Source organism: Ambystoma mexicanum, chromosome 5q, assembly GCF_040938575.1.
Source record: "Ambystoma mexicanum isolate Mex_15411 chromosome 5q, UKY_AmexF1_1, whole genome shotgun sequence".
Taxonomy (NCBI): Eukaryota; Metazoa; Chordata; class Amphibia; order Caudata; family Ambystomatidae; genus Ambystoma; species Ambystoma mexicanum.
Window position 1 is genome coordinate 1,067,596,802 of NC_090933.1, and position 13,745 is coordinate 1,067,610,546.

Genomic DNA, 13,745 nt, shown 5'->3' on the forward strand with positions numbered 1-13,745 from the left:
CAGTTCTTTGATAGACATGTGGCTTTCAGTATGTTGGTATGAATCCTACGGAGTCCTCACACAGATCCTATCTAAAGTTTCCTGCCAGGTGGCCAGGGGAAGGCTGCTGCTACCTGATCTCAGGGGTGGTGTTATCTGGGACAATCACCTGGGAGGAGAAGGGCCCTAGGGGAACAAGAGGACTTCATTGGGAAAGACAGAGCATTTGTCTTCCTCAGAGGAAGAAATATCAGTGATACCAGAATATGTAATGGCCTGTTTTTGGAGGGAGGTTTTCTTTCCCAAAGCTAATTGTCTTGATGGTAGTGAAAACTGGCATAATCAATCATTTATTGGAAGGACCCCCCATCAAGTCACCCATATTTATGGAAATGAAAGCCACTGTGAACAACAGGATCATTTTAAAAGTGATTCTGAAAACTCTAAATCTCCTGTAAAGCAGGACCACTCATTTGGTCCTCATAATACTCCTTTAGAAGATGTAAATAAGGATAGAAATGAAGTTGGTAAATTTGGAAACAACATCGCCATTAAAAGAAGTAATTTGAACATTAGGGACTTCAAGGACTGGGACGAAGCAGAGAGATTCAGAGGCACTGCACTGCAGGTTGCAGTCTAATAGTGCAAATGATCCTTACCTGAGTGAGCCTGGGAAGTATAAAAGACCGCCCCAGGTGCCAGCCAGAGAGAGCAGTAGCAGGAGGTGGATTGATTATAGAAACTCCACGTTGCAGTTGCAGCAGAAGATGAAGGAGAGCACAGACACTGGAGCCACTGTTGTTTGCCGAATGGATGCTGGTACTGAAAGGGTCTCTCCATTCAAAGACCATGAATGCAGAGATTAGGCAGCGGGAAGCATTGTGTTTGAAAGCTTTCTCACTGAAGACTGTGAAAGCAGAGGTTGCACAGAGGGAAGCGTTAAGTTTGTAGAGGAACAGGTAAACATTTTTTTGCCTGTTCCTTCCTCCTCACCACTGTCATATTGGAACAGTTGAAGAAAAGCCATAGATGGGACCACCCACATGGTTCCTATACCATATCAAGTGTATGAGAGAGGTTATGTACTCAGACAGCCATAAAGAATACACCTTTGCACTGAAAGTGTGGAAAAATGTTGCACGGAAGAAAGCTACATGGAAGGATGTTGCCTGCCAAGATGTTAGAATGCATCAGTGAATATCATGGACGGACGCTAAACTAAAATCTGATGGGTATGAACTGATGTCATGAAGATGATATTGGACCCTAAGTTGAAACAATATTAAAATATTAAGTGACAATGTAACTGAAGCCCTAAGATTAACATGAACCTAAAACTAAAGTAATCATGGACCTGAAGAAAATGAAATAACTTACTGACCAATAACTGTAAAAATGCAGTAACGCAAGGTAGAAATACAACATATAGAAGCTTGCTATAGAGGAATATATAAAGTGGCAAGGACAGCCATATTAGGAAAATGGACGACAGCTCACGTTGAATGCAACTAAGCTACCTCAGAGACAGGCCAAGGCTGTAAGAATCAGGAGATGCAGAAAACAGCCCAGTGAGCAGATCCAATGATAAGTCAAAGTTGGCCCAGAGCAGAGATGCTATTTTGGGGGATAAGCGCAAGGCACAAAGGGAGTAAATGGATAAGCTCTGAATATGGGAAAAATGTTATAGATGGAAGACAAAAACATCTGTGAGTGCCAAACTGCTGGTCAAATAAAACTGTTTAAAGTTCACATGAGATAGAGTGAGCAAGTCTATAGTGGCCAAGAGGAAAAACAGCACTCTGTATAATTAAATCAAATAGCAATAAATGGAAGGCTGAAACAGAGGAATGTGTTGTCTTTTCACACGTGACTCAGAATTTGAAAACAAAGTCTATTCATTAGAGCCTTAAGCTAAGATAGTGTTGTGCTCACACTTCCTTGAATGTTCCAGGACAGTGAGCAGCAACAAGAATGGGCAAGCTCCAAGAGAGGGGGTGGGCACCCAACCCCCTGTGTTGGCAGGTGAAGCCGGCCCCCAGCAAAGACAACACTCAATGCCACTTTCTGATCCAGTCTCTCCCGGTCTCAGCCGCACGAAGCGCGAGGCTAGCCACGCTGAGCACTAGGTACTGTCCTCCCGGACCTCCGACTCATGGGCCAAAAGCCAAATAAAATACAACATTTGCGTTTTGTATCTAGTGCACAAACTTGATTTTTCACATTTGTATGTGCAGCATTCAGTTGCTGAAAACTGTCATGTTACTGCTAAGATTATTAATGATTTTCCCATACCCGCACAGCCCTGACACCGTTTGTGTCTAATTCTGTTATGCTGGCTGATTGCTCCTCCGGAGAACTACTGCCTCTCTGTGACTCCCATGCCTCATCTGAGCCAGGATCAGCCAGCTTGCACTGCGCAACTTTTGCTACTCCCCCATACATTGCTTCTAACAGTGAGGCAGTGCTTTCACCTAATACTAACACGCACCAGTTTAAGAATACGGTTCACTTACTTTGCCTCACAAATATTTCTCCCCACCGCCCAGCTAATTTCTTCCATTGGGCCGCTATAGAGTGCCGCATTAGCTGTGTCACTGCCTCGCCTAGATTCGGGAATGTTTAGAGGTCTTGCCTAATCAGCATTACCCGCACGCCAATATCGACCGATGCACACAAAGCCTGCACTGCCCTAGGACAATTTATGCCCCACACACTCAGTAGCACTAACCATATGTGCACTGTGAGGGACGAGGCAGCCAACTCAATCGGGATTCTTTCCAATGCCCCCCGCTTAAGTTGTATGGCTCTATCCAAGCACCTTCCTCGCCCACTTACGACAAGGACAAGCTTTTTCCAAAGCATCTGTCACAATTTCACCGGCGGACAACCACATTCATCCACGCTCTTTCACTCACAGCCTCAGGCTGTCTCACCTTGCCTTGCCCAACTTGTCTGAACAGGCTGCCATGTCTTTGTGCCACAGTCCACACCTGCACAGCTCCACCTTCAAGGCTTCCTAGACACCAGGAGCACCCCAAACATTGCAGCGCCTACTGCGAGCAGTAGACATGCCCACCCATGAATCCTACGCACTGCACCCTGCTATACTCCTCCCTTCTCCCAGGCACACTGTGCCTAATCCCTGCCCCTAACACTGTTTATCACAAAGCCACTAAACCCACCCCAATACCACACTCCAAAATCCCAGAGCTTATGGGACTACAATTCCCAAGTGCACCCGAGCGCGTACATGCACAATCATCATCTCGCCCACTCTTTACCACTCCATCCACAGTTTCCCTGCCTAAACCTTCATGGCACCAGCATAAATGCCTCTAAATACACCACTACTAGCTTCAGGCCTACCTTCAACATCCAACACACCTTGCAAAAGAAGTACCACCAAAGTGCCACACAATCCATGGGACTACACTAACAAACCCCTCACAACACCCAATCCACGCACTCCTACAGCAAATTTTATCATCCCACAAGCACTACTATCACCACCCAGCCTATTCCACATACTACCCCCCTAGCAACTCAACTGCATTACCTGCAGACCATCCCCACCCTCAGACAAAACACACCATCCCTCTTACCTCCCTCATCTGTCTCCAGACCAGAAATGCACGCCTGAGACAGAACACTTATCCTTCTACACTCATGAAGCCTGCCAATTGCTCACACATACCTGCAAGCAACACTGGCCTCAAGCCAGAGACCCCCCACTGTGAAGACCTATTCTCTTGCACCACCACCCTGCCACCTGCCCCCTCCCCTTATTGTATTGGTCTGGCCCATACACATCGACTCTGTTCCAGAACCCACCTGCCTTCCCCCCTAAAACATTTATCTAATTGGCCTACAGCCCCTAAAACCTCTCATCCCACATCACTCCATCACACCCCAATTGGCCCTGCACCCATTATTCCCCTCCCACAGTCCCTCTCCCCTCCAAAAACCTTTGCATGCACACTCATTAACCCCCACTCCGTCTGTGCCCATGCCCCTGAATTCCACAACCTCCTAACTGAACATAATCTTGACCTATTAGCTGTAACTGAAACCTGACTACAAGATGCTGCCGGCCCCCTCCTCTCCCTTGCAGTACCCACTGGTTGCTCCATCCTTAGAGCTGACTGTCAAGACAGCCTAGGAGGTGGTGTTGCCATCCTACACAAAGCCACCCTCCCCCTCAGAGCCTCATCTTTACAACAACTACCAGGCTATGAATTCCTGCTGGTCAAATTTGAATCCTCCCCCCAATTTACCATCAACCTGCTGCTCCTCTACCTTCAACACTTCCATACAGGCACCCCAGAATCAGACATCCCACTCCTCACCACTCCCCTCCTCAAGCCCAACACCAAAATGATTCTCCTAGGAGACTTCAACTTAGGCTTCAACGACCCCTGCGACCATAATGCATCTACCCTCACGGCTACTCCTGAAGAGATGAACCTCTCCCAACTAATCCTCTCTCCTACCCATGAAAAAGGAAGAAACTTTGACTGGATACTCCCATGTAAAATTACACTCCCTTGTCATACCATTCACTGATCCCCTTCACCTTCACCACCATCACTAAAAACACCCCTACTATTAGCGAACCCCTTTGCATCAACACCAGACATACCCGCAAGTTCATTATCGAGTTATTAGCCCACTCCATCAAAGCTTCCCTCAATCCACCCCTGACAACTCCACACCAGAAGTCATTCTCGAATCCTACAACTCGACACTGCTCAAAACACTGGATGAACATGCTCCCCTCAAAACCACCACCCGTAAAAAACATAACACCCAAAACTGGTTCACCAATGATCTAGCCTTCCTCCGCAAAAAGAAATAAGCCCTTGAACACCACTGGAGGAAAAATCCATCCCACACAATCAAAGCAACCTTCCAGTGCTCTGCCAATTCCTACAAATCAGCAATCATTCGTACCAAAGCTAACATCTTTAACACCTGAATCTCCAATGCTAGTTCCAATGCCAAAGAACTCTTCAGGATCCTTAGAGAGCTTGAATCCCCAGGATCCCCCTCCAACAACCTCCCCAATGATAAAGCATGGTGCACACTCATACAATCCTCCCTTGTCACCAAAACTCAGACATTAAGACATTAAGAGACAAAGCTTTCCTCAAAAAAACCTCCTACCACCACCACCACCCTAACCCCTGACCAACACCCTCACTAGTTCAACTCACTGCCCCACTCATTTCCACTTCTCAGCCATCCCTCCCTAAGAAGTCTGCACTACTATCCAGCACCTGAAAGCCTCAACTTGTGCTGCTGACATCTGCCCCTCCCACATTGTCAAAATATGGGCTGAACCCCTAGCCCCTATCATAGCTACATTTATCAATGCATCATTCAAGGCCAACTTGATTCCTCCCTCCATCAAAGAAGCCTGGTTCACTGCCCTCCTGAAAAAACCCACTCTAGACCCCACCACTCCCACTAACTATTGCCTCATCACCCCTGTTTCCCTATGTCCTCAAAATCCTGGACTGCATAGCTTACTTGTAACTACAACTACGACTCAAAAGCCACAACTTACCAGGCACGCAACAATCTGGCTTTAGATTTCGACACAGCAATGAAACTGCCCACCTCGACGTCGAGATCCAGCTCAGCCACATCAGGAATAACAGTGAGCTTGCTATCCTTCTTTTGTTAGACCTCTCTGCAGCCTTCAACATACTCGATCATGAGATCCTCTGCAAACACCTCACTACCACTTTCCACCTCACCCCAGAAGCCACCCTCTGGATCCAATCCTTTCTTTCTGGCTGAAATACCATGGTCTTTGCCGGCCCTGAGTCAGCTAACCCCATTCCTGTGTCTTACGGTGTCCCACAGGGCTCATACCTCTCCCCCACCTTCTACAACATGTACACCAAACCAATCTTTGACCATCTTGACAGTCTCAACATCCCTAATACCAACTTTGAAGCTGACACACAGTTCCTCCTCAAACTCTCCGGCAATCATGACACTGATTCCACACCCATATCTTTAGCATCATACAAGCCTGGATGGCCACTCACCATCTCAGAACTTCTTATTGTAGGTTCCCCCACATCATCTCAAGCTTCTCAGCACTGCCTTCTCCTCCTTCTGCATAGACGGCAACATCATCCCCGTCTCCAACTGTGTAAAAACACTAGGTGTCTACTTGGATGCAGAACTGAACATGTAAAGACACGTCAAAGCTATTGCCTCTTTTACAGCTTATTCTACCAAACTCACTAACCTATTCAGGAAATTCCTCACCTCCAAAAACTGGATCACCCTAGCCAGAGTCATCATAGTCAGCAAATTAGACTATTGCAATGCCATTTTAGCTGGGACTTCTACCAAAAATCTTTACACACTCCAACTGCTGCAAAACAGCTCCGACCACATCTCCCACATCAGACACGAGGCTCACTGACTTCCCATCAAAGGCCGCATTGAGTTCAAAATCCTAGCCATTACCCATCACTGCCTACACAACAATCTCACAAACCGTATCACTAAGAAACATAACTTGCGCAATCTCCACTCTTCAACCACGTCTGCCTTGTGCATCCCCAGGTTTACCAGACAAAGAGCCGGGGCTTTTGCTTCACCACCATCAATCCCACTCTCTGGAACACCCTGCCTCGGCACATCCAAGATGAGCCTGCTTACGCTCTCTTCTGCAAGAAAGCAAAAACCTTTTCAACAAATATATGTAATCAACTGCCTTGCAAACTATGTATCTGACACCTGACCATTGACACAATGTAACCACCTTATTGCTATCTTACCTGTAATGTAATGTTCTTCTAACCATGTACTTTAGATACCTTCGGGTCTGGGCGCTACCAACAAATACAATAAATAAATAAATAAAGTATCATTCTGATGTCTGCCAGTTGACCCTGCTTTATTACACTGAGGATAAAGTAGTACTTTGACATACTCTTTGAGTCCGTCTGATTGTGTGTTCTAAGATCCGTTATTGTAATTCCATCTAGCACAAAAGATGCTTCAAGATTCTAGAGCACAGTTGCAAAGTGTGAAGGATTCAAATCAGGCGTCAAACACACCGGACCAGGACCTTTGCCCTTAGCCTTAGATGTAGCGAGCGATAACAATGCTTTTTCTTTATTTTCTACGAATTCGAATTGAGCCGATATCTGACCTGTCTCACACCACCTTTTACGAATACCCCGGGTCACAATGGACCATGAACCAGGCTGGTGGGAGGTAACACAATATTTATTTATTTTAAATTCAAAGAGAATCACACAATTTTTATATTGGGCAGCAACCACCAATGGGGTGATAATTACTATGAAAACCACTGAAACACACTTGGGTAACCTTCTACAAGAACATCTCCAAAGCAAAAATGATGAGAAATGTTTCAATTAGGATAGATAGCACTCGAGTCAAGGTTTCCCCCTGCAATTTTCCCTCAACCTGCAATTATTCTGAGTGGATAGAAAGATGCAGCGACGAGTCAGGGATATTATGCAGCAAACAGAATCAGAATCTGACCTTCCCTCACAAAATAAGAGGCCAACATTTTTCCCTTTGCAATGGCCTAAAATGACACTCGGATTTTGACAAATAATTATTTATATTTATATGTGTGGTTAAATAATGATATACATATGTTTTATCACAGTATCAGGGATCTAATATCACTAGCAACTATAAGGTAAGGTATCACAAAAGGCGTACAGTTCAAAAAGCACATTGAAATGAAAACGCAGTGCAGCCACAGTCGCACGTTGAAAAGTTGCAATTTTCTTTTTTCAGTTTTAAGTGTCAAAATGTTTTTTATGAAAAACGGGTGAAATACACAGAATCGGAATGCGGATTTTAGGCTGAGTGAGTTACTTCAACTAAATTATCTAGACTACATTGTTAAAAAAAGAAACGGTACGTTCCAAGATTGAATCGCGACTTGAACCTTTTCAACCCGCGTTCAACTGTATGTGGGTATTAATTTGGTTATTCCAAATATGACTAAGGACTTATGATCTATGCATGACAGAAATGAATAGAAAAGTGGTGCTAAAGCTTGGAGATCAATGACAAGAAGCAAACAGAATTCTAACAGTTTTAACAAGGTATCAGGGTATGGATAGGATTACTTAAAAAGTGGAATAAAGACAAAGTATCAAGATGGGGTAGGCTATGTGGGGCTATGGGATGGGGAAATACTCACAATCCGCACTTGAGTTTGGGGATTTGGGCAGTCAACCGGTTCTGGAAGCAAAAGCTCTGGTCACAGGATAGTGGTGGACACTCCTAACAGCAAACAGCTGGGCAAGTCTGGTCACTGGATGGCAAGGGTACAGCAGGCATCCAGGTAGTGATCAAAAGGCCGGTCTGGTCTCAGGATGCTCCCCGAGGGTACCACAGCTTTTCTCCTTTGCTATTTTGGATTTTTTGGGGGGGTTTCTGGATAATTGGCCCTGATAGATAGGGTCAGTTATGCTTTGGCATAGCAGTAGAGTCTGGAATCTTGCAAAGGTGGATCTCGAGTGTCTGGAAACGGAGGTGCTGGAAATTCAGGATAGAGTGCCAAGGTCCCTGTAAGCTCCCACCCTGTGGGTGACATCACCGGGTTTATTGTTGGGCAGAACTGAGCTAGACCTACCCCCAAGAACCAGATAGGTCAGCCAATGTTGGTTGCCTCCTCTAGGAAGGGACTCAGTTTATGAGTTATGTTTTTATGATATGAAAAGCTCTCCCACAGTCCTTTTTGCCAAAAATCTATCTTAAAGTAAATTACACATTTGTACAGTTGTGGCACTTTAACAAATTACATAGGCAGATTACATATTTCACGCAGGGCATGGCAATTGTCACGTTTGTAGGACTTTGTTTCGTCCGTCTAATCATTTTTCGTCCTTTTCAGTGAGAAATGCCATACCTAAAATTCTATAACTTTATACATGTGTGTATATTATTATAAGCCATGTAAGTATAGACTTTCAAAGTGGCATCATATACACTTTCCTCAGAATATCCAATTCTCTGCCATTTCTGTCCACAACATGCCAGTGAAGGCTACCACGTCGTGTTTAAAACCACAAAAATTACATTTAAACTGTCAACTCTGTTCATTCCAGCGAAGTCCTGTTGCAGAGATAAAAGTCTTACAAGTTTATTAATAAAATAGTCTTTTCAGCCAAATGGGGGTGTCCTTTGTTCTTCAGCTAGGCCCGTTTTTTTCCAGGCTACCACCAAATGTCAGTTCAGCCCAGGGTGGCCATGGGGGTTTGCCAGTTTGATTGAAGGTTTATTGTCACTCCCCAAATTAACATATAGGTTTCCCAGAATCTATTGTCTCAAGCTGAAGCCTATACAAATGTCTGACGAGCGTGTGATATTTGTTTCTCTTGGTCCATTCAAAGATTTCAAGGGCGGCAATTAACACATATGTGTCCCACATCTCCTGTGTGCTTTCTCTTGGGGGTAGGGCACTACTGCTATCAACACCCAAATGTCCCATGGGCCATGGCAGAAACCTGTTTGGGCTGATTTCCCAGTACAGCCAAAAACATTGCTATCAGGTAGAAATGAGAGGAAGGCAACACCTCTGTAGTGAGTTTATGGGTGTGTCTTGAGGTTATGGGGATGTGCAAGGCTTCCTTGCAGGCATACATGCGGAAGGAGGAATTTTATCATGGAGTGGTCCATCCAGGGAAGGGGGACAATTATGGTGACCATGATTGTTGTGCTCAGATTCAGGATCCAGTAATGGATGCAGCCTTTACGGTGCATGGGGGTGGTGACGGTTTGAATGAGATTAATTTCCTGTAATGTGACAATGTGGCAGTGAGGGTGGTGGTCTTGGAGCCAGTGGTGTCATTACAACCAAAATTAAAATCACCAAGTAGGATGAGTTTGGTATTGGGTTTGATAAGTCGAGAGAGGGGAAGAGGGTGTCAGTATATGGGGAGTTGAGGTGATTGGGGTGGTAGTAGACTGGAGGGATGTTGATGGTGGTTTGAGGCTTAGGTTCTAATTTGGTGATCAGGAGTTCCTGCCCTTCTAAAGGACAATGGGAGCAGTTCTGATGGGAAAAAAGGACTTGGCAATTATAGCGACTCCACCACCTGCTTTGTCTGTTCATTCAGATTTCTGGATGGCATAGCCAGGTGGGCTGTTATTAAGGGTGTGTTTCTTTTAGGATTCTGTGCAGGCATTATTTGGGCCTGAGTTAGTGGGTGTGTTGCGGGTAGTACAATCTGCTGGAGGTGCAGATGTCCTGTTGTTAGATGCGAGCTGTTTGGGCAGTGCATTGGATGTGCAGGCATTCAAAAGTGTTTGTGCAGCAGGAAGTTAAGGCAGAGCCAGGTGATCTGCTAAAGCTGGTTCAGAAAAAGGCATGGGGTGTGACTACGATTCTTTGTAGATGGAGACATCTGGGCATTGCAGGTAAGATGTTAGCTCTCGTGTCACAGAGATAGTTTCAATGGTGGCAAGAAGTGGTGGGGAGTGGCAAGAAGTGGTGGGGAGTGGAAAGAGGCATGTGCTGGATGAAAGGGGAAATTGTACACAGCGATGTATGATGCATAAGGCGGGACGATGCGCTTGCATTAAAGGTGGTAGAAAATGTGTTGTGGTGGAAAGCGGGGATACGCTCAGGTTTACAAGACAGTTAGTAGCAGTGGCAATAATAAACAATCGTGCTAAACTACGTACCTTGGAGTGTGTTTCTTAGGGCTTGCAGTTTATCCTCACCGGATGTAGCTGGTTACGTAACTGGAACAGCATAGGATTTTAGAGGTTTCTTTGCAGAATATGCACGCCCCAGTATTGCCATCCATGCCCAGACAAGGCCAGACAGGGGTAGTCAGCCATAGGGCTGGGCCTTTGTGAGGGCCTGGCTAAGCCTGCCGGCTGCTCTGAACAAAGCTAATATGAAAAAGTATCAGCCAATTCTGTGAGAGTAGGCGAGGGCCAATAAGCAAGCCTCCCATATGTTGAGCAGGTTGCATCATGCAGGGGCCATATTTGGATGTTTTAGATTCCCCATGAACTGCTCGTGAAACCCAGCAGGGCTTGCAGGTATTTCAAGTTCTGAAATTGGAATGCAAATCTCAGCAGTCCTTGCAGGAAATATTAACAATCACTACAGTGTGGAAGTTCTGAAATCCGAACGTCAAGCCCAGCAGGGTGAGCTGTGTTGCGGCTTCATTGGTGGCCATGCAGTGTATGGGAGAATACCACTTAAGCAATAAACCCCGAGCAGGGAGGGACATTACCACTTCAGGTAATGCCACAGGGCCCATAGTCACAGTTAACGAAGGCCTCAGGGCATTAACTGAAGTGGTAACCCCCCCTGCAAGTGGCGTAAAACTGGGGTACCAAAATCATTTGTTTTTTCTGTTGTCGACCCTCTTGATTGGGAACCATCCCATAGAGCAGGTTTTATTATTGTTTTCATTCCCAGTTGAGCGGCTCCCACATTTTTGAATAATATTGAAATTATGTATGCTAAACTGCGAGAATATGGCAGAACTTTAGTACCTGGCAGTATCTAGGGGAACATCACAGGGGTGCTTTCTGTCTCCTTTACCTTTGCTTTGACGAAAGACTCATTTACAGTATGACTATCTCTTCATTCAGTATTACAGGATGTTCCACTAAGGTACAGATGCCTATAGGTATGCATACTCTGTATGCGTGGACTAATTACTCACAAAAAGAAGTCCATTTCCAACACATATTGGAAGTACAAGTATCAAATAAACTCTTATCATTTTAAAATGATGCAGTCGACTCTGAATACACAAACAATCCATTTACACATCAAGCCTGAACGTCCTTGTTATAAAATACCTTCATCTGATAAAATCCACAAATGAAGATGGAATAAGTGGATCAGGCCCCTGATGACATTGATCAAAATAATCAAGATGGCCAAATCACTTTACCGACATTTAACTTCTTATCTGATAAGCATTCGTTAGATATTCTAGATTTGCATGCAACATGTGGACGTTCATTTGAGCGTATTAAACGTATTCTATTAGCTGACATAGTTTTCATCTGCACATCGTGCCACTATTTTGGCCATAAAATATCACACATACATATGTGATACAGCCATGCAAGATGTTTTCTATGGTTTATAGTGATATTTTCAAAACCCATATTTTTGAATGCCATTTTCTCGACACCAAATTTGCCTACATTTTTTTTTCGAATGTTTTTTTAATTTTATTTTTTAAATGGGGGATTACCCCCAAATCCCTGTTTTTTTTTTTTATTTACACTTTTTTATACTAACGAAACCCAAAAAAAAAAAACTAAAATAAAACAAAAACATTCCAAAAAAAAAAAAATGTCTGCAAAATGTTTTCGACATAATGGTCATTCGAAAATATGTTTTCGGAAATAAGACCGGATACCATTTTCTATATTTTGGCCCCTAGGTCAATCAACAGCACATGGGACCACTCAGAAACATTAGCATGCTGACATACACCCTTGCCAGGGTATTGATGGGCCAAATGTTAGAGCTCTCACCCGAGGGTAAGTGGGAAGCGCAGAGTGGCAGGTTTGGGCCTCATCACACATGCTCTCCTTTACTTTTCAGTCATTTACAATAGGCACATTTTAAATGATGATGACATGATTTGTCTAAGTAGGCTGAACTAGTTAATTGACCAGACTAAAAAAAAAAAAAATAGAAAAAAAAAACACACACACATTGCCATTATCCTGGGAAACCTTACTTTAAATACCCTCATATCATGACTTTTTTAAGTCAGTCATAGAAATTGATTTGCTCATATAAAGATGTTATGATGGATAAACATGTACTATATTGTAGGCACTTAAATCAAGGCACACACATTTAATCAGGGCATGGATAGCCCAAGGGAAGCAATACGACCAAACGGACCAAAGGGAAGCAGCTGAGACCTGCAATGTAATTTTCATCAGTAGGCAACATTCAAATATTTGAACTATGTCCCAGTTTGAGCCATCCTATGTAACTAATGCTGGAATGGACCGGTTTGTAGTGGTATAATGAGTAGTGGAATTGTGTAGAGTTTCCTCTGTTCAGCTTCCTGTCATCAACTAATACTTTTATACCTGTTGTTGACTTGGGGAAGTGACCAGGCAGAAATGGTATTTTGCACTGGTCAGTTGAGTTCCTACCTCTAATTTACGGAGATCCCATTCTACTCCCCACCATGCTGCTGATATGATTAGGTCAAATGTTTTAGGTCAAATAGACCCAAACCGCTGGGACCATCCATTCTGCTCCTATACAGGTTACCAATCCTCCTTCGTATGGCTCCTTCCACTCCTTCATCTGGAAGAGTATGCTTCTTAAGTATCTTATCTACTTCCTTGCAGTGTCTTACTAAACTCTGCTCTCTTTCTGCTTTTTTCTATGGTCTTTCCCTTTGTCTGGGAGCGCACGCCCCCTAACAATATCATGAACAATCTTTCTTTGCCTTTCCCTTCTCCTTTCTATCTCTCGTTGCCTCGCTCTTTCCCTTTCTTCCCACTGTTGGCTTTCTTTTTCCCTTTCAACATCTCTTCATCTTTCACTTCCTCATTCTTCTTCCCATCTCTTCTCCCTTTCTCTGTCTGCCTCTTGCTCCTTCCCTCTTTCTTGTTCTTCTTCCTTTCTTCTTTCTTCCATTCCTCTATTTTCCTTTTCCTCTTCTTCTTTCTCCTGCCTTTTTCGAACTTCTCTTACTCATTCTATAAAGTTGCCCATGCCTTTTCCATCTAATTTGTGCATT